Source organism: Nelumbo nucifera, chromosome 3, assembly GCF_055504915.1.
Source record: "Nelumbo nucifera cultivar China Antique chromosome 3, China Antique-T2T, whole genome shotgun sequence".
Taxonomy (NCBI): Eukaryota; Viridiplantae; Streptophyta; class Magnoliopsida; order Proteales; family Nelumbonaceae; genus Nelumbo; species Nelumbo nucifera.
In genome coordinates this window covers 93,936,548-93,957,870 of record NC_142651.1, presented here as the reverse complement: position 1 = coordinate 93,957,870, position 21,323 = coordinate 93,936,548, and the positions used below count along the sequence as shown (strand labels likewise).

At 37.6% G+C, this 21,323-nt stretch overlaps 1 long non-coding RNA gene and 1 pseudogene across 3 annotated transcripts in view; both read left to right on the top strand.

Moving 5' to 3' along the window:
• Positions 1–4,295, top strand: part of LOC104586580 (26S proteasome non-ATPase regulatory subunit 11 homolog pseudogene) — a 33,240-nt pseudogene extending 28,945 nt beyond the window's left edge. Inside the window, exon 3 of one of the 2 annotated variants that reach the window (XR_016083741.1) lies at positions 2,721–4,295. The product of XR_016083741.1 is annotated as a 26S proteasome non-ATPase regulatory subunit 11 homolog pseudogene, transcript variant X1 (transcript). The remainder of the gene's footprint in view (positions 1–2,720) is intronic. The other variant, XR_016083742.1, reaches the window with a different exon arrangement.
• A 5,947-nt stretch (positions 4,296–10,242) lies between these two features.
• Positions 10,243–16,743, top strand: LOC104586581 (uncharacterized). Its single transcript, XR_733477.3, has 3 exons — positions 10,243–10,801; positions 10,939–11,059; positions 13,251–16,743. It is a non-coding gene; the product is annotated as an uncharacterized LOC104586581 (long non-coding RNA).
• The last annotated feature ends 4,580 nt before the right edge of the window (positions 16,744–21,323 follow it).

Genomic DNA, 21,323 nt, shown 5'->3' with positions numbered 1-21,323 from the left:
GTCTATCTTGGACAAAGGCCCCTTGGTATTGGAAGAAGAGAGAGGGGAGCACTTTTTTAAGCCTCAGAGAAAGGACCATGGCAATTACCTTATAAATACTAGTCACTAAGCTTATGGGTCTGAAGTCTCCTGGCTGGGTGGCACCTTGCTTCTTTGGGGTCAAAGCTAAGAAAGCTGAGTTCATCCCTGGATGGATTACTCCCCATATGGAATTCCCTGAATGCTTTCATCAAATCATTCTTAATTATCTCTTAGCAATCTTGATAGAAGGCCATAGTGAAACCATCAGGTCCAAGAGCCTTAGATCTATCCATAGAGAAAATGGTTTGCTTAGCTTCATTTTCCTCAAAACTCTTATCGAAGGCTTCCACTTGATTCTCTTCCAAGCTCCCCCATTCCAATCCTCCCAAATCCCATCTATTAGTGATTGGCCTACCAAATATTGATAGGAAATGATCAACAAAAGTTTTAGCATATTCTACTTGATCTGTAAATTCAGTCCCCCCCCCCCCCCTAAAGAAGAAATTGAGTTCATCCTTTTTCTGCCATTTGCTAAGGCATGAAAGAACTTAGTGTTGACATCACCTTCTTTAATCTCTCTCTCTCGATTTTTGCTTCCAACTAGTCTCATCTCTCAACAAAGTATCTTCTAATTCCTTCTTCAGAGACCATCTTCTTTCTCTATCATGAGTCATGACCTTCTGTCACACCTTGGAGCTCTTTCCTGTCAATCTCCTCAATTTGTGCAATCAGGCTGCCTTTTTTCTCTTCCAGTCTTCCAAACTTCACCATGTTCCATTCTTTAGTTTCCCCTTTCAATTTTTGCAGCTTTCTCAAAAACTTTTGCCCTTCCCATTATAGGTTGTGGCACATAGGGATTCCACTACTCCTTCACCTTTGTCTTAAAATCCGGATGGGTGAGCCACATGTTCTCAAACCTGAAAGAAGAAGGGCCTCCTTCGATGGTTCTTTGAAACAAGCAGATTGGCCAATAATATGATGCGACTCTGGGTAATGACTTTCCCCTCAAATCCTCCCAATGTTCTTCCCAATTTGGAGACGTTAAAAACCTATAGCAAAAACAGGTTAGCCTGGAGATTGGACCAAGTGAAACAGGATTGACCTAGTCGGAAGTCTCTTAATTCAAAGTCCTCAATAAAGCTGTTGAATTTCCTCATACTCAAGGTAACTCTCTGTCTTCCTCAGACGATTCATCCACATATCTTATCACATTAAAATCCCCTCCTAAGCACCAAGGGCCTTCCCATAGACCTCTAACAACTGCTAATTCTTCCCACATCATATTCCTTTCTCTATAGGAATTTGGCCCATAAACATTGGTAAGGACCCAATCAAAACCATCTTAAAATCTTCCCACTAGCTCATCACAACAAGAAAACATATCTTCCTTCCAGTCTGTTATGATTCCCCCTGAAGCACCCCAAGTTGGTGCATAGCACTATTGACAATTTCTTTCTCCCCACAAACTCCTAATCCACTTCCTATCAACCTCCTGAGTCTTGGATTCTTGGATCAGAACTATATCTGGCTTTTCTTTCTTCAACATCTCCTTAATCAACCTCCTTTTTGTGGGACTTCCTAGCCCCCTAACATTCCAGCTGATGATCTTCATTGAACTAACTGAAAAAACCCAAACACCCTTTCTTCCTAAAAGCATCCTTTCCTCCTTCCCCCCAGCATTAAACTCTTTGTCCCCTTCAACATCATTAATTAATTTCTCCACTTCCTTCATTTTTTTTCATTCTTTTTCCCCCCCCCTTTTTTCCTGCCTTTTTTTTTTGAATAATCTCCTCATCTGTTTTCTCTGGATTAAGACCCATTCTATTGGCGAAATTCATCAGCTGGTCCTCTTCCACGTGTATCTTCCCTCCTGCAAAAACATCCTCCTGCCCACTACTTTTTCCCTTTTCTTTCATCAGATCAGTGTCATCCTTCTTCATATCTCTTTCTTCCTTGCCCTTCTCCCCCTCCTCTCTGTACTCTTTATACTTAAAATTAAAATTTAGAAAAGAACTAAAAAATAAATAAAAGGCGTATCGGTTAAAGTACCGATACACCTCTGCTGATACACAGAGGTGTATTGATACTTTCAACCGTGCTGGTGTCTCTTTATTTCTTTGCATGTTAATTTTTTGTCCAAAAACTAAAAGGCTGTTAAGATATTTTCCATGTACAGAAAGAAGTAATGCTTTACTAATTAGCAACATCTAATAAATTAGTCAAAAAAAAAGGTAATGAGCTTACTTCTCTCTGTCACTTAATTTCAGTTATAGCTCAAGGTTTAAATTGGCTAGTGATGCATTAAACTATTGCAATATAAATGATGTTCTATCCACACTGGTAGATGCCCCATTTTTTGAAACTCTATGTTTCTTCTTGTTTTTTTTTTCTTTTGAAAATTTGTGGATAAATACATTAGTACCATGGACCTACTTCCAATAAATTCTGATCTGAAGTTACCAACCATTTAACAAGGTTGGCGGTATCACAAGTTTTAAAGCATCAGTAAATTAGTATGGAAATTGCATATTGCAACACTCATTAAATTAATTGATTGACTGTACATGGTTTACTATTTTCCATTTAAACAAGTTGGTGAAAAGTACAACTTCATTTGAAAATTTAAACTTCACAAGGTATCTTATGAGTTTTCCATCTTTTGAGGCAGAAAACATTTTATTTCATTTTTCATGTAACAGGTTCAATTATTGTGGCTTTCTTCATCAAATTGTTTGATCACTATTGGCTCACAGGACCCAAATTTTGGCAGCAGTGGCCATGTCATCATCAGATCTCCCTGCTACAACAGACTCAATAGCACAGGCTTTAGAAGCCAAGGACCCAGCAGAGGCCATATCCATGCTTTACCGCATACTTGACAACCCGTCCTCTTCTTCAGAAGCTTTACGCATAAAAGAACAAGCCATTTCAAATCTGTCAGATCTTCTCAGACAAGAAAGTAGGGCTGAGGAGCTTCGGAGCCTTCTGACTCAATTGAGGCCCTTTTTCTCCTTGATTCCCAAGGCTAAAACTGCAAAGATAGTCCGAGGAATTATTGATGCTGTGGCCAAGATACCTGGAACATCTGATCTCCAGATATCCCTTTGCAAAGAAATGGTTCAGTGGACACGTGCTGAGAAGCGTACCTTTCTTAGACAACGAGTAGAAGCAAGGCTTGCTGCACTTTTGATGGAGAACAAGGAATATGCAGAAGCTTTAACCCTTCTAACAGGCCTTGTTAAGGAGGTGAGGAGATTAGATGACAAACTTCTTCTTGTGGACATAGATTTGTTAGAGAGTAAACTCCATTTCTCTCTGAGAAACCTTCCCAAGGCAAAGGCCGCACTTACAGCTGCAAGAACAGAGGCAAATGCTATCTATGTCCCTCCAGCACAACAGGGCACCATAGATTTGCAGAGTGGGATCCTCCATGCAGAAGAGAAGGATTACAAGACTGCCTACAGCTATTTCTTTGAAGCATTTGAAGCTTTCAATGCTCTTGAAGATCCTAGGGCAGTCTTTAGTCTTAAGTACATGTTGTTGTGCAAGATCATGGTTAACCAGGCTGATGATGTGGCCGGGATAATATCTTCAAAAGCAGGCCTGCAGTATGTGGGACCAGAGTTGGATGCTATGAAAGCTGTGGCTGATGCTCATTCAAAGCGCTCCTTAAAGTTCTTTGAGACTGCATTGCGAGATTATAGGGCTCAGTTAGAGGATGATCCAATTGTTCACAGACATCTATCGTCCCTGTATGATACACTCCTGGAACAAAACCTATGCAGGTTAATTGAGCCTTACTCAAGGGTTGAGATTCCTCATGTTGCTGAGCTGATTGAACTGCCTGTTGATCATGTGGAGAAGAAGTTATCTCAGATGATTCTGGACAAGAAGTTTGCCGGGACTTTGGATCAGGGTGCTGGGTGCCTCGTCATCTTTGATGATCCCAAGCCAGATGCAATCTTCCCAGCAACATTAGAAACCATTTCCAACATTGGCAAGGTTGTGGACAGTTTGTACATAAGATCTGCCAAGATAATGGCATAGGAATCCATGTGAGACTTTGTTCATTTGGTGTGGCTTTTTCTAGTGCAATTTCATTGCTGTCTTTTCCAAAATTCATGCTAGATAGGGGCATCTTTTCCTTCTTTCAGTTTAATCTTATTACTTGGGTTCGAGATGCAAATTGGTTGCCGCATCATGAGAACTAAACATCTGGAGTTACTGACCCTGTATTTGTTTGATAATTAGAAATTACCTGAATTATTAGATAAGTAGTATGCATTCAAGTTTGTCATGGGATTGGTTGGGTGTTAAAGAAATCCCAACCTCCAACAAGTTTGCTTATTTTCATTGCACGTATTTTCTGTCTTACATCCCTTTTCATTGCATGTCTTATCTTGTCTGTGACAATAAGGATCATTGACAAATGTCCCAGTGCCCTATGAAGGGAGGAGTATCTGTATCTTCATGTCTGGTTGCCTTTGATCCCCATCCCAACTTTCTAAGTGCTCCAGTATATAGCTAGGAATCAGAGGGTAAAAGTAAAACAGAAGGGTGGGGAGTTCATGGCCTAGTAGAATGGCTTGCGTTCTGAGAGTTTATATGATTATGGTTAATAATTGCTCGAGGTGCTCTTTGTGCCATCTTTTCTTTGTTTCTACCTCTGTGACAGTTTTCTTGATGGTCTCTTCTTTGAGTACTCGTGTCAATACCTCCAACCTCATCCTGCGCGTTCGGTTTGCTCATTTGGATTTACTTCTCAGTTTGACATGTGGTTGAACTGTAATCGAATCATATTACCTTTCCAATGTTCTGTTCAATCTAGTTCCTTGACATTCCAGAGTTGGACACGGTAAACATAAGCAGAGTCGAACGAGAGGAAGCCCAGATTATCATTCCGTCAATTTAGCTTCAGAATGGAGGTTTTAGGGCAGGAGTGTTGAAAGAAAAACACGTAAAATGGCCAAAACAGGATATCAAGAACTTGTGTTATGGTCTTAAATGATGAAGTTCTTAGTTTGATGTGTTCCATAAGGCTTTTGGAGTATCGGTCAAGTGCATACCAAGAGGAAGCCCAGTTTATCATTTCGTCAGTTTAAGGGAAAACCAAATCTTGACAACCCCACATCCTTTTCTTCTCCTTGATTATCTTCATTCACTGTTTTCGGGCCAAAATATAGCAAGAAAAAGTGAGAAAAAACGGGAAAACAATTTATATAATTTAAAGTAGAGTGGCTTACTCGACCACAAATAAAACCTGATTAGTGCCCTAAATCAAACATAAAACCAAAATTTAGAAAACCGGATGGACCAGCTGGTCAAATCGGTCATACTGTGACCTAGACACCTAGCTGCCTAGCTGGTTTGGGCATAGCCCCCAAAACCGCTCTCTTCAAAAAACGCAAAAAACCGCCACCCGATCAGTTCAACCTGGGAACCGGTGACCCGGTCTCAGTTTTGAATAACCAGCTGGTTTTATTTCAACCCTTTCGTATCCCTCCTAATCACAAAAAGGCAAAAAAACCAAATGACATCCCTATCCTATTCATAATCGACCAAAACTCAGACTACCTCGTCCCAAGAGGCTAAAACAAAAGAGAAAAGACCCAACACCCCCCCCCCCAAAAAAAAAAAACCCTAGTACATGTTCCTCATCCTCCTTGTTCAACGAAACCCTCCACCATTCGCCATTGCCTCCAACAGAAGTCGCCGTCGACTGCCATGCCACCTCCAGGTATTCTCTCCCTCCTCCATCAGCCAGTGGTCTCTTCACCGCTATTGCCTTCAACAGAAGTTGCCATTTACTGCCATTGCCTCCAACAGAAAGAGGAGGCGGTTCCTTCTCCTCTTTCTCACCCTCCTCATATTTAATTACTGAAATAGTTCATTAGAAACTAGCAACTTAGAAAGTCATTAACCACTTATTTGGGCGGGAACCACACATAAGTATTTATTGGTGTTTGGGAAATAAGCTTTAAATAAGTGCTTATTTTAAAAGTAAGGATTTATTTTTTAAAATCTAAATTTTTAGCTTTAATCATGGGTAAATTTCTTGAACTTCTGTTATGGTTTAACTAATTGACTAAGTGCACCCTTACTGTTTGAAAATTGACTAACATTACCGTTATGGTTTAATATTCCGTTAAAACCCATACTCATATGGCATCACCTGATGTTTAAAATTTTTTAAAACCCAATGCTACCCTTGTCCCCTTTCTCTTGACTCGGCACACCCTTCCTCCTCCGACCACTCTCTCTCTTCCCTCTATTTTCCTCTCACAGTTTCCGTCAACACCAAATCATCGGAGAGAATTGTATTGTATCTGCACCATATGCACAAGACAAAGCCACAGTCTCAGACATTAAACATTAGCTTTGTCCTGTGTACTGAGATGTCGCATGCTCGCAATCACTTTGCACATGGGATGAGAAAGACGAATCATCGGTGTGCTACACCTGACAAAATTTGGGAAGCTCATTTGAAACTGAAGGATGAATACAAGGAGGGTGAAAGAAAATTCTAGGATATGGTTTATTCCTCCGAGCTAATGCATCCTTACATTTATGAACCATCTCTAAAATTATTCTCTGAACTTCACTTGCAATGTGTGGCCTGCCTTGTCAAGAGGGTTCAAGCACACAATGAGCACTTCATCCTCTTTCTTCTTCAACAGTGGGGGTGCTCTGCTGAAGAAGCAAAGAATGAGTGAGGCGACGGCAGTGACAACCAAAGTGGTATGAGCGAACTGAACAGGGGCGATGGCAGCGGAAGTCCGATCTTTCTTTCTCTCTCTCTCTCTCTCTCTCTCTCTTATTCCTCTAGGCGACGGCGGCGGAAACTCCTCTGAAGTCCGGTCTTTCTTTCTCTCTCTTCTTCCTCTGAGCGACAGCAGTGACAACCCCTCTAAAGTCCGATCTCTCTTTCTCTCTATCTCTCTTCTTCCTCTAGGCGACAACAACAATAACCCCCTCTGAAGTCCGATCTTTCTCTCTCTCTTCTTCCTCTGGGCAATGGCGGTGGTAACCCCTTTGAAGTCCGATCTTTCTCTCTCTCTCTCTTCTTCCTTTGGGCGATGATGGGAGGCAACCCCTTTGAACTCCAACCTTTCTTTCTCTCTCTTCTTCCTTTGGGTGATGACAACCTCTCTGAAGCCCAATCTATCTTTATCTCTCTATTCTTCCTATGGGTGACGTCGGCAGTATTTGCTTTTGAACTCCAATCTCTCTCTCTCTCTTTTTCCTCTAGGCGACTTCGGCAGCACTACCCTGTAACTCCACCCATTGGTGGGAGTTACAGGGTTGTCTTAAAGCTCTGTATTTTTTAAGCCGCAGGGCAATTTAGGCATTTTGCATGAGTTTTGATGGAAGTAAACGGTAAGAATAGAGTTAGTCAATTGTGAGAAACAATAGGCCTCAGTCAATTTTCAAATAATAAGGGTATACTTAGTCAATTTGTTAAACCATAAAGGTAGTTTAAGAAATTTATCCTTTTTAAAGGGTTTTTACAAAAAAAAAATTAATAATGTTGGTTGAATCGATAAAATCAGATATGTTAGTGAGCTGGAAAAAAGTCAACTTTTATGGACAAAATTACCCTCCCCAATTTTGATTTTTCTCTTCCTTTCTACCATTCTATTTCTTCTTCTTCTTCCCCATTGGCACCATAAAACATGGCGACCACTGAACCAATCCGGTCGTTGCCCCTTCGTCTATCCCCCCACCCACCTTCTTCTTCCTTGTAGCAAAATGGCCATCAGAATTTTGAACTAGCGTCTTGACTCCTAATTTTTTACCATTTGATACGGTGACCACCAAACTAGGCATCGTGTTACTAAGTGTATTCATATGTGCATTGTGGGTCTTCTTTAGACGAATTTGGGTGTTGTGAGGATATGGGAGTGGATGACATACCATTTTTCATGCGTGGTTATTCATAGAGGTGTAAATCAGGCTGTGTGGCCCGTGGCCCGACACAAACTTGGACCGGTCTGGCATGGCCCGGCATGATGGTCCGTAGGCCATGCCAGGCTCGGTACATCATGCGGGCCGTGCCAGGCCCAACACGATCATGCGGACCATGCTGGGCCTGGGGTTTTAGGTCAACGAACTGGCTCGACACAACACGACCGAGTGGGCCCAGCTCGTAGCCCGGCCCAACACAACCCGAGGCACAACCTATATATATTTATATAATATTATATAAATTATAATTATATAATAATATGTAACATATAATATATTAATAAAATAAATATTTTTTTTAATTTTATTATACTAATTTATTTAATTATTGTATATATAAGCAATAGTATACACAAAATTCATATAAAATTAAAATTTTAAGTTTTTTTGTCAATTTTTTTAAATAAATAGCTTTGGCCCAATGCACAACCCGACTTGGCCCAAGGCTCGACCCATGGGACAGCTTGGCCTACGGCACGGCCCATGACACCCCCTAGGCCAGCACAACACGGCCTACACTTTGCACGGGCCTCCCATGGGTCATGCCATGCCAGCCTGGCATGACTCACTTTACACCTCTAGTTATTTTTATTCAAACCAATTTCACATTTAGACTATGTTTGGCTTGAAGGAAAAGGTAGGGAAAGGAAGGGAAAGGTAGGAAAGCCTATACAAGGTTTGTAAACATTTCCTACCTTTCCCTTCCTTTCCCTACTTTTTCCTTCAAACCAAACACAGCCTTAGTGTTTAATGATGTGGCAGCACTAGAGCCATGGATGTAAGCTGGGAAGCAACTGCCCAAGACATTAGGGCTCAACTGCTCAAGTGGAGTTTGACAAGTATTATTATAACCAGTTCATGGTGGTGAATGAATATTGCTTCACCAGTTCATGATTAGAATATATATTTGATGGACGGGAACACATTAGAATCAGTGTTGAAGGAATTTCCAATTATTCCTAGTTCACGACTTGGCAAAATCCTATGTGAAGTATGCTCTGTTTTAGTATATGTTTGGCATCAATGCTGTAGTTGCAATACCGTTTTCTTATAAAACAATGCTGCTGATGTGTGGTTTGGAGCACCGTTTTCTCAAAAAACAGTGCATTTCTTTTTGTTTGGAATCATTGCTGCTAGGTAAGATGTTTCCCGGAGCAACATCAACTTTTTCTGTTTGGTACCATTGATCTAGGAAACGTTTTCAGCAATGATACCCATTATCTAGTGCCACATCACAGCCCTATTGGCAGCAATGAGTTGCAGCTCCAGGAAACACCAAATTTGGCGTTGCTCCAATCCATGGCTTCCCGATTTCTGAGGCGTGGCTTGGAGAACCGTTTTTTATGGAAAAACAGTTCCAAATAAATGCTCGTTTCCTGAAGCACCATTTTTTCTAATATAGTGCTGATGTGGCATCGTTGCTCCAGGAAATGGCAATAATGCCAAACAGCCCCTTAATGATTCGACACAGAATTGTTTGCCTCTCATTTCTCAAATTCAAAACAAACTTGCTCATATGGAAAGATTTTGGTCATCATGTTTGATGGTACCGATGGGGAAGAAGAAGAAGAAATAAAAAGAGAGAGAGAGAAAAATAGGAATTGGGGAGGGTAATTTTGTCGATTCAACTAACTTTATTATTTTTTTTTCGTAAAAAACCCTTTTTTAAATGGTCCTTATTCAAATTTTTTCTTGGGCAAATTTCATAGACTATTCCTACTTTTATGAAATTGACTAACTGTATTCTTACTATTTACATATTGTCTTAAATTATCTTTAAATTTTCAGATAATTGTCAAAAGCCTCTTCACCAAGTGAGTGACAAGTACCCTTTCACAGTTGAAAATTCCCTTTTTCATTTTGGGCTTGTTCAGGACTGGACTTTAGGGGTGTCCACTGTTCGGTTAACCAAACCATAGCACTTTTTCGTAAACCAAACTGGTGGCACCAATTTTTCCAATTCTTCAAACCAAAATCGAACCGGTACCACTGGTTAATCGATCCGTTGGTTTCAATTTTTGACCAATTCAATTCTTCGGTTTTTCAGTTTTTTATATTTATAATATATATTATACAAATATATGTATAATAATATATTATAAATAATAAATGATATATAGTGTATTATAAATATTTAAAAAAATATATAATATATTTATAAATAGATCATTATAAATATAATATAAGTATATATTTATATATAATATATAGAAAATATGTGATATATATATATATATTCGTCGGTTCAGTTAACCGTTGATCATTTTGTAAGTTAATCGAAAATCAAAGTGATCTTTCGGTTTTTCAAAAATCACGAACTAATCGATTCGATTAACCGCATTTTGAGGTTTGGTTTTCTCAATTCGGTTCGGTTGAGAAGGATGTTTTGCTGCTTGTCTCGACGTCCTGCAGATAACTCATGCAGCAATTTCCATGGTTGAGGGGGGCTCTGGAGCTGTCAATGATGTGGTAAGAACAATGATGCAGAAATTCTGGGATTCTGCACTTACCCTTAAGCCACCAGATGATTAGTATGACATTCACAGTGAATTTTCTGCACTAATGGCGTCCGAAAGTGGAGATCCTGGAAAATACTATCCATCTCTTGGTTTTGGGAATACTTTTGCGTAGGATACAATCGGGTTGTATTCATAGATTTAATTCTGCTACAGAGAAATTTGATGAGCTTATTTCTGCCATCATGCAGAGGACAGGGACTAAAAATGGTGAACGCCCAGGGATCTTGTATGAAGATGATGAAGGCGACAAGGATTGGACATACTACAATCAAGTCTGCAAATTTGCATTATTAAAAGTGCGTATGTATTTCTTTGGGTTTGAAGGGTCCTGTCCAAGCTTACATGATCGCTGTGCCGCATCAGATTTCTGGTGCTGGTTCCATTCTAATATTCTGAGATTCTGATTTCCATTTTGGGATGCCGTTTGACTCAGGTGAGGGAGACGGCAAGAAGGATGCAGGCGGAGGTGGAGACGGACATAAAAATAGAGACAAAGACGGAAAACAGACGGAGGCGGTGATAGAGACAGAAATAGAGACGAAGAAGGAGCAACGGTTTGCTTCCTATTCTTGAAAATTTTTATCAGTTGTGTTTTATTTTGAAAATTTGATAAACAATAAAGGTGGTATTTAAGGATGATGTTAATTGTTAGAAAAAGTAAGGGTAATTCAATACAAAATATAAACATAAACAGTAAAAGTAAGAAATTTGCCCTTCTTTTCTTTTACAATTATCTCCGATAAATTTTTAGAATACCAAGTATACCTTTTTATGAAAGCAATTTACAAAAGTATTTTTATAAAATCACTTTTATGAAAGTATTTTTATAAAAGCACTTTTATGGAAACACTTTATGAAAGTACTTTTATAAAAATACTTTTATCAAATCACTTTTATAAAAGTACTTCAATAAAAGTGCTTTTGTCAAAGTATTTTTATGAAAGCACGTTTACAAAACTACTTTTATAAAAGCACTTCTACCAAAGTACTTTTATTCATTCACTTTGAATTGGATATTTTGAAAATTTGAAAAAAAAATGAAGGACAAAAGAGTCACAAGTGCTCGTTTAAATGATTATTGGAGAAAAAGACCACCAAACGCTAAATATGAAATAATTATTTTTTAAAATAAGCACTTGAAAAAACTAGGTGCCAAATGCAAAGAAGTGCTTATTCAAATGAGCACTTATTTTTAACATAAGCACTCCCAAACATGACCTAATTAGTTTTGTTTAATATTTACAAGCTTGCTTCAATTTGATACTAGTATTATTCATTCTTCTAAACTCGGGCACAATCACATAAATTGTTGTAGCCTCGTAGGTTAGCCTATGCCGTTGAAAGTCTGAAAAGTGAAAGAAATAAAATTTTAATTTCTGAATTTTGTTTTGAATATAGGTTTGTTGGATTATGTATTGTGTTAAACTTTGAAAGTTTAAAGTATTGTTGTTATATTGGATTAGTTTTTCTTTATATTAATATTTTTTGAATTTTATTTATTATATCAGCATGGTTTGACCTCTAGTTTAACACTAATTGAACCTTTAACCCATGAACCTTTACCTTTTTCATGGGTTTATGGCCAGTCTAGTTATCTCAACATTGCATAAAACTTTATATAAATATAATAGGAAAATTGTCTAAAACCCACCATGACTTTTTACCAGTTCTCTTAAACTCATCATAACTTTTCAAAACATCCAAGGAACCCTATGTTTGTGAGTAGGGGTGAGCATGGGTCAATTCGGTTCGATTCCACGGTAAAACTTAGAACTACCCTATAGGGGTTAGTTCCAAGATTTTGGAATCAGAATCTACCCTATGAAGGTCGGTTCCAGGGTTACCTGTGGAACCTGTTCTTTCTTTACTCTCCCTCTTCAAGAAAAAATGGCAAATTTCTTAAACTATCCTTACTATTTAGCTAATTGACAAATTCTACCCTTACTGTTCATATATTGTCTTAAAGTATCCCTACTGTCTCTGACAATTGTCATCATCATTAAATGCTAATGGAAAAAATGAAAATGTCAAATTTGCCCTTTATTTTGGTTCAAATTTAAAATAAAAACCAAAGCCAAACCATTGTATGAGTTGTCACCGGATGAACGAAATAGCCATTGGTACCATCAAACATGGCGTCAAACTTGACAAACCTGCATTGTGCGGAAAACACCGATGTGGCTAATCAGGAATGCCGCCAATGTCAGGACTTGATTAATTGTTCTCTTGTACGATCTGAACCATTTTGCTTGCCTATAATAACACCCAAATCTTTTTCAATGTCCAAAGCCAAGGTTGGTTTGACCAGGTCCTTAGACGTGGTCAAGGCTTGGTGGGTAAAGAGCTACTTCCATGAGCTTGTTTGGGAGTGAACGCCAGTCTTCCCCGCAAACCATTCATCTAGATCAAGTTCAGCCCTAGGCTCTGTTAAGATAATATTAATTGTTTTCTGCACGTTTATGTTTCTAGTTGCAGTCTCAGTTAATGTGTCCTAGACTTTAGGAGATTAGTTATAATATTTGAATATGGGTTTGTTTAGAGTCCATAGTTAAAGTAATTGTGCAGAACGTGAGTTTGTTTGGAGTCCTATTTACATGCATCTTCTGTTATGAAATTGTCTATTTATTGGGTTCAAGACTTCTAAATAATATAGAGGAAAACATATTTCTCTTATCTATGTCCTGGGTTCTCTATTTTCAATTGATTTTGTTAATAGTCTGCTCCTTTAATTTCTTTTATTGACAGTGATATCAGAGCCTTTCAAAATGGCTTCTGAAAATTTTGTTCAACCAGCCATTCCACGTTTTGATGGCCATTATGATCATTGGAGCATGCTGATGGAGAATTTGTTGCAGTCTAAAGAGTACTGGCATGTTGTTGAAACTAGTGTAGCAACACCTACGGCTGGAGCAGAATTCACAAACACTCAACACAAGGAGTTGGAGGGACTGAAGTTGAAAGATCTGAAGGCGAAAAAGAAAGTTCCAAGGATATTTGGGATTCAATGAAGAAGAAATATCAAGGCTCTTCTAAAACGAAGCATGCACAACTTCAGGCCTTGAGAAAGGAATTTGAGGTTCTACAGATGAAGAATAGTGAATTTGTAACCAGCTATTTTGTAAAGATCATGACTATTAAATAAAATGCGGTTCCATGGTGAAAAAATGGAAGATGTTGTCATTGTTGAGAAGATATTGCGGTCCATGGCACCCTAGTTCAATTATGTTGTTTGTTCAATTGAAGAATCCAAGGATGTAGACACACTCTCCCTTGATGAACTCCAAAGTTCTCTGCTGGTCCATGAACAGAACATGAATTGAGATTCAACTACAGAGGAGCAAACTTTAAAAACTTCTACCCCTGTTTCTTCCTCAAATTCTAGAGGTAGAGGTAGAGGTAGAGGCAGAGGCAGAGGCAGATGAAGGGGTGGCAATGATGATCACTCTCAAAGGTAGAGGCAGAGGACAGGATCAACAATCTGCCAAATCCAAAATAGAGTGTTTTCGATGTCATAAATTCGGTCATTATCGTTCTGAATATTACACTAAGTTACCTAATGACAGAGAAAAGGAAGAGACTTCAAATTTTATCGAGAAAAAGGAGGCAAAAATATTGTTGATGGTTGTTCAAGACGGAAAGGAACCCGAGTCAGAAATCTGGTATGTGGATACAGGATGCAGTAACCACATGAGTGGAAGTAAGTCTTCCTTTTCTTATTTAAATGAAGATTTTCATTCTACTGTGAGTTTTGGTGATAGTTCTAATGTGAAAGTGATGGGAAAATGTGATATTAAGATAAGAACCAAGAATGGTCTTGTGGAAACAATCTCTAATGTGTTGTATGTTCCTGACCTGAAAAGTAACTTATTGAGTGTCGGTTAGTTACAAGAAAAGGGTTATGTTATCACTATTAAAAAGGGTCTTTGTGAAATTTATGACCCTGTTAGAGGTGCTATTGCAGTTGTTCAAATGAGTTCAAACAGATTGTTTCCATTAAAGATTGAAAGTATTCAATCTTGTTTGATGGATGAAATAAAAGATCCTTCATGGTTGTGGCATTTTCGTTATGGTCACTTGAGCTTTGGTGGATTGAAGACCCTTCAACAGAAGAATATGGTCACAGGCCTTCCAGAAATTACTACCCCTTCTCAAGTCTGTGAAGAATGTGTTGTTAGCAAACAACATCGTTCTCAATTTCCCAAAGGAAAGTCATGGAGAGCAAAGGATGTTTTGGAGTTGGTGCACTCGGACATTTGTGGACCAATAAACTCATCTTCTAATGGAGGTAAAAGATATTTTATTACCTTTATTGATGATTTTTCAAGAAAAACTTGGGTTTATTTTTTACAGGAAAAATCAGAAGCTTTATCTACATTTAAAAACTTCAAAGCACGTATGGAAAATGAAGTAGGAAAGACCATTAAGAGCTTTCATACAGATCGTGCTGGTGAATATTGCTCAAAAGAATTTGAAATTTTTTGTTCAGAGCATGGCATTCAAAGAGAGCTTACAACTGTGTATACATCACAACAAAATGGTGTATTGGAGAGGAAAAATATAACCATTCTCAACATGGTGAGAAGCTTATTGGCAAGAGAAAGAGTTCCAAAGACTTTTTGGCCAGAAGTAGTAAACTGGAGCATTTATGTTTTGAACAGAAGTCCAACTTTTGTTGTTCAAAATATGACACCAGAAGAGGCTTGGAGTAGGAGAAAACTAGTTGTGGATCATTTTAGAATCTTTGGATGCATCACTTATGCTCATGTCTCGGATGAGAAAAGGAAGAAACTTGATGACAAGATTGAAAAAAATGTGTCTTTCTTGGTGTAAGTGAAGCATCCAAGGCATATAAATTATTCAATCCACTGACAAAGAAAATTGTGACCAGCTAGGATGTTGTTTTTGATGAAGAGAACACTTGGATTGGAATAGGCAACAACCTACCCAAGTCCTTTATGACAACAATGATGAGCAGGAAGAAATTTCAGCACCTTGTATGCATGAAAATTCATCAAGTACAACCCCAACAACCACTGAAACTTCGCAAACAGACACTGAAGTCAATGAAGAAGAAGCTCAATCTCTTCGTCGTGTTAGAAGAAGGCCTGCTTGGATGGAAGATTATGAGGTAATTGGAATTCAAGAACCAATTACTCACTTTGCTTTATTTTTAGATTGTGATCCTACAACTTTTGAGAGTGTTGTTAAAGAAGAAAAATGGCGAAAAGCGATGGATGATGAAATTGATACCATTGAAAGAAATGATACATGGGAACTATCTGACCTTCCGAAAGGACACAAAACTATTGGTGTAAAGTGGTTCTACAAAATAAAGTTGAAAGAAAATGGTGAAGTTGACAAGTACAAGGCACGCTTGGTTGCCAAGGGATACAAGCAACAATATGGGATTGACTATACAAAAGTTTTCTCTCCGGTTGCAAGACATGACACAATCAGATTGGTGGTTGCTTTGGCGGCACAAAATTCTTGGCCTATTTTACAAAAGGGGTGCAAAGTCTAATTTGCTGGGATTTACTGACAACGATTATGCAGGAGACCAAGATGATAGGAAGAGTACTTCGGGTTATGTTTTTATGTTTGGGACAGGTGCTATTTCATGGTCATCCAAGAAGCAATCGATTGTCACCTTGTCAAGCATAGAAGCTGAATTTGTTGCTGCAACATCTTGTGCTTGTCAAGCGATTTGGCTAACGAGAATTCTTGAAGAGTTGAAATTCAAGCAACCATCAAGTTGTCCAAAAATCCTATGTTACATGGAAGAAGCAAGCATATAAGTGTGAAATACTATTTTCTAAGAGATCTCAGCAGTGATGGCACCACTGATCTGAAGTATTGCAAAAGTGATGAACAATTGGCTGATATATTTACTAAGTCTCTCAAAATTTCTCCCTTCCAAATTTTGAGAAGGTTGATGGGTGTTTGCACTTTGAAGAATGTTGATGTTGCTGCTGCACAAGTAAACTGAAGCATTACCGTGTTTAGTTTAAGGGAGGGATTGTTAAGATAATATTAATTGTTTTCTACACATTTATGTTTCTAGTTGTAGTCTCATGTGGGTTTGTTTGGAGTCCTATTTACATGCATTTTTTGTTATGAATTTGTTTATTTATTGGGTTCAAGACTTCTGAATAATATAGAGGAAAACATATTTCTCTTATCTAAGTCCTGGGTTCTCTGTTTTTCAATTGCTTTTGTTAACATTCTGCTCCTTTAATTTCTTTTATTGACAGGCTCCTGGTCATCACCCAATCTTTGAAGTCCTCTACTCACCAATCACAATTGTAGAAGGAGAGGTTCCCATCTCCTCCATCTGCTCGAGCCATGCTTCAAGAGAATGGGCTGAGCTCAGAAACAATGCCCTTTTGTTCGTATCCATACTCCTGGGCCAATTTCTTCAAAAGCAAGACAAAATCGGGTGGTTAAGAAGCCCTCCACTTCTAGCAAGACAAACCTCTCCACCTCTTCTCAAAGGTAAACATGTAGATGATCTTCCAAAGTCCACATCCACTTCTAGCATTCATTCCACCAAAAGGTCTTTGAAGTCCACCTCCACTCGTCTAGTTTGCTGGAGATGAAAGGAAGATTTATGAAATTATGAGCTACTTTGGCACTTCGTGAGCAACTTGATTGGTTGACCTCCTAATAAATGATATCATGATCCAAGAGAAGTTTGAATACAGAGGATCGGTGCCGGTGATAAAAAATCAGAATGTTGAACTGTTGGAATACAAAGGGTCGGTGGCGTCAAACAACAATGGCCAACTTCAATGCAGGTCACAATTTTTTCAACAGTCCTTCCTCGACAAACCAAACTAGTCTGCAAACGATCTCTAGCGGAACTAGAATGACAAAAACTTTGGAGAAGAAGAAGAAGAGTCAAGGCGGAGTTGTCGAAATTCTCTCTCAACCCTATATGAGTTGGGTTGTAGGAGCTGATGATATTGACAACTACTATTTGAGTTCCCAACCAAAATCGCAATATGAGTTTCCAACCAAAACCAGCGATTTATAAACTAAGATTTATAAATCCCCAAATCCTAAGCTTCTTGGTTTTCAATTCTAGGGTTTTCCATTATAATCTCTCACCTAGTCATTGAGTGGATTGGTAACTTGTTCGGATGAAAACTGTCATTTCTCTCCCTAAACCGTAGATCTCGAGAAGAAGAGTAGCTTTGCAAGCATCGACACTAGGGGTGAATGAAATCAAGCACATGCTCCTGAGGTTCAACAGGCACTGACCCCCCCCCCCCTTCCACGTTTTAGACAACAGACGTCGAGGTGAAGACAAGGGTATTATTGTCATTTTTTCAAAATATAACAGTTGTGTGGTAATGGCATGTGAGTAGATTATGACAGATTTGTGACAGAACCCTAACGGTAGGGGAATAATTAGTCAATTGTCAGAAATAGTAGGAGCACTTTAAGACAATATATGGACAATAAAGGTAGAGTTTGTCAATTAGCTAAACAGTAGGGATAGTTTAAGAATTTGCCCCCCAAAAAAATGAAACATGTCCTTCAAAAAACTTGATTTTCAATAATGATAATATATAGTTTAAATTTATATTATCTGTACTGATTAAATTGAGTAATTTAATATGTAAAATATCATAATATATTAATCTTTGGTTGAAAATTTGTCATTATGATTTAAATTTTGTAAATATTACCTTTTACATTATTTATTATACACATACAAATATTAAAATGAAAACAAATGATCAAATCACTGAAGTAACTCAATGGTCAAGTGAGACCATGGCTTTTGTAACCATGAGTTCTCTTGGGCTCAAATTTTCACATCATTAAAAATATTTTGGGGTTCATAAAGCAAGTTTGGTTCCAAGGCAAGTTCCACCAAGGCCAACCAAGGCTGGTTCATCGGGTTGGTTCGGGTAAGGTAAACCCCTAGACCTTGGAACCAACTTGGGTGGGGGTTGGTTCCAAGAATTTGGAACTAGGCCCTACCTTGTAACATATTGGGTAGGGTTGGTTCTAAGGCTGGTTGAGGTTGGTTCCATTCGGTTCTGGGTAGAACCTACCCATTTGCTCATCTCTATCTATGAGTTAACGTTAAATAGACTAATGGATGTTATTAGATTACCAATTTACCCTTTACAAAAAATGTAAAATATACATGTATTTTAACTAAAAAACATGAAAAAAGGAAAATTTCCAAAAATATTTTCAATTATAAATACATAAAAACACATAAATTGCAAAAAATGAAAATGATAGAAATTGCAAAAAAAATTAAAAAATTTAGAAAATAAAAAAATAAGTTATAGAAATCACTAGAATTAAAAAAAAAACAGAAAACAAAAATTGTAGAAAATTATAGAAAACACAAAATTACAAATAAATAACAAAAAATACAGGAAAGTGTATAGATTGTAGAAGATAGAAAAAATGAAAGAAAAATAAATTATAAAAAACACCAGAAATTATAGGAAAACACCAAAAATGCAAAATAAAATACAAGAAATTTGAAAACGACAAAAAAAACTGGGAAGAATATAAAGATTGGATAAAAACAGAAATTGAAAAAGGGAATACATAAAATGATAAAAAAATAAAAAATTATATATTATAGCAAGAAATTAAAATTTTCAGAAAATAAGAAAATGATAAAATTTTCAAAAAACATTAGATAATCAGAAACTACAAAAAAAATACATAAAATGATAATTATATATTTTAGAAAAGAATTAAAATTTATAGACAAACTAATAAGATGAAAAAAAATCCAAACCATCCAACGAATATATTTCCTTACGAAACTCGGCATACCTACAGCAAGCACTTTCTCACCACCTTGTAAGCAGGCTTTCTCCCACTTTTTTGCATTGGGTGCTCTTCTTTTTTTTCTTTCTTCCTTGGTAGTTTTTATATTTGGCGCTTCAAATACTTTACACAGATCTATACTCCAATTGGTACTCTGCCATGGATTAAATGTAATTTGTCTGTGAATTAAGCAAGAATGATGAAAGATCATCAGTCCATTGGCCCTTCGTTAACTTTTGATTGAAATTGTTGAAAGAGGTGGACTTTTTTTGCCTTTCTGGTATTAGTTTTTCTTCAAAAGTTCTCTTATCTTCTATTATAAACAAAAGCCATGGATTTCTTATCTTGTTGCAGGGCCCTGCAACCCCTGAGAAACATGAACCAGATGACTTCGATACTCGACTACTTTATTATGTGTAGCCTTCTGCATATATTACGTATAGCCAAATGCTTATTGCTTCAGTTTTTGTTAAGCACAGAGAAACAACTCAAAGTCAAATAACAGGAACATAATCGATCATGAGAAAGCACACAGAGGTCCAAATTGGTTCTTTGTGCAAATGATTTGAATGTAAATTATGATCTATTTTTGTTTCAAGTTGTAGCATATTTTGTTTGATTGTAGTGTAAATGAAGTAAAATAAAATGCGAAGCAAAATAAACTTAAGCCCAAAATAAAATTAAACAAGAATTTACATTTTTTTCACTTGCTCTCTCATGTATTTGTATTAGTACAAATAAGATTGCACTACAACCAAACACAACCTTTGGCTTCAGATAGGAACATTCAAAGCTTCACCACCACATTATAATCACTGCCAAAGGTCCAAGCCCATCATCTGGTGAAATCCAGTCTTTGAGCCCAAAGTTCTCCGATGACGAGGTTAATAACCGTGCTAGAGAGAGGGGTGGTACGGTGATCTGACATAGCAATTTCTGGACAATTTGGTCATAAAAATTATATTTATGCTGATATGGCAATTTATATCAATAAACAACACTAATGATACTTAGAGGGTGTTTATTCAATAAACACTGTCACATAGACCACCACTTCAGTAGTTTCTCTCTCATGCTCTTCTGTATGCATTGAGAATGACATAAATGGATTTTGGTTTTTATGCACGTCTACCACTTGGAGAAGTTATTTTTTAAACTTTCACAAACGGTTAAGCGTTTTTTTTACTGTTGCAATTATTACCTTTTTCAATTTTACAATTAAATAAAGTACAAATGTTGAATGAAAAAATATAAACAGAACCAAACACATATTTAAAGGAGGTCGATATGGGATTCCCATTTAAGAGTAAATTTTAGATAATTTCTTAATATAATAAAATTGGATGATACAAATTACACGTGGCACCAACTCTTCCACAGAGGACTCTCAACGAGGCTGCCTTTACCTGAGATCAGATCTATATACCGGGGCTCGAATTAAGGGTGGAAACCAAGTCACGTTACGAATCATGCAAATTTGCATTCAAAATTCCAATACAACCCATCATCCATCCCTGGCTGCCACCAGAACCAGCACTCCCATTTCTTCTTATCCACTCGCGCCCTTGGCTCTTTCTGGTAATGAATAATGATGGTGTCTTCTGTCTTTTTCCGACCTTGAGGGAGGAGCTTCCGGATTTTAGCATTTTGTTTGGTTCTGGCGTTCTGCTGGCCGGCCCTATACGTTGCAATTTGGCACGTGTACAAATTAAGCTGCTGGCGTATCAAAACCACCGATTCAAAAATCAAAATAATGAACGGTGTGGTCCGGATGAGTCACAACTCACTATATATATATATATATGTTGATAGAATAGATAAAAAATAATCTATATTAACACACACAAAAAAAAGAAAAAGAAAATCAAGGTTCAGCCAGTGGCAGTCTGGGATGTTATCCCAAGTTGGATTTCTTTTGGCAGAAGGAGATGGGCAGAGTAAGTTTGAGTTCTGGGCTTATATATACAAGTTTTATAGAGACAAAAAACTTAAATAAATTCTTAAACTGTTCCA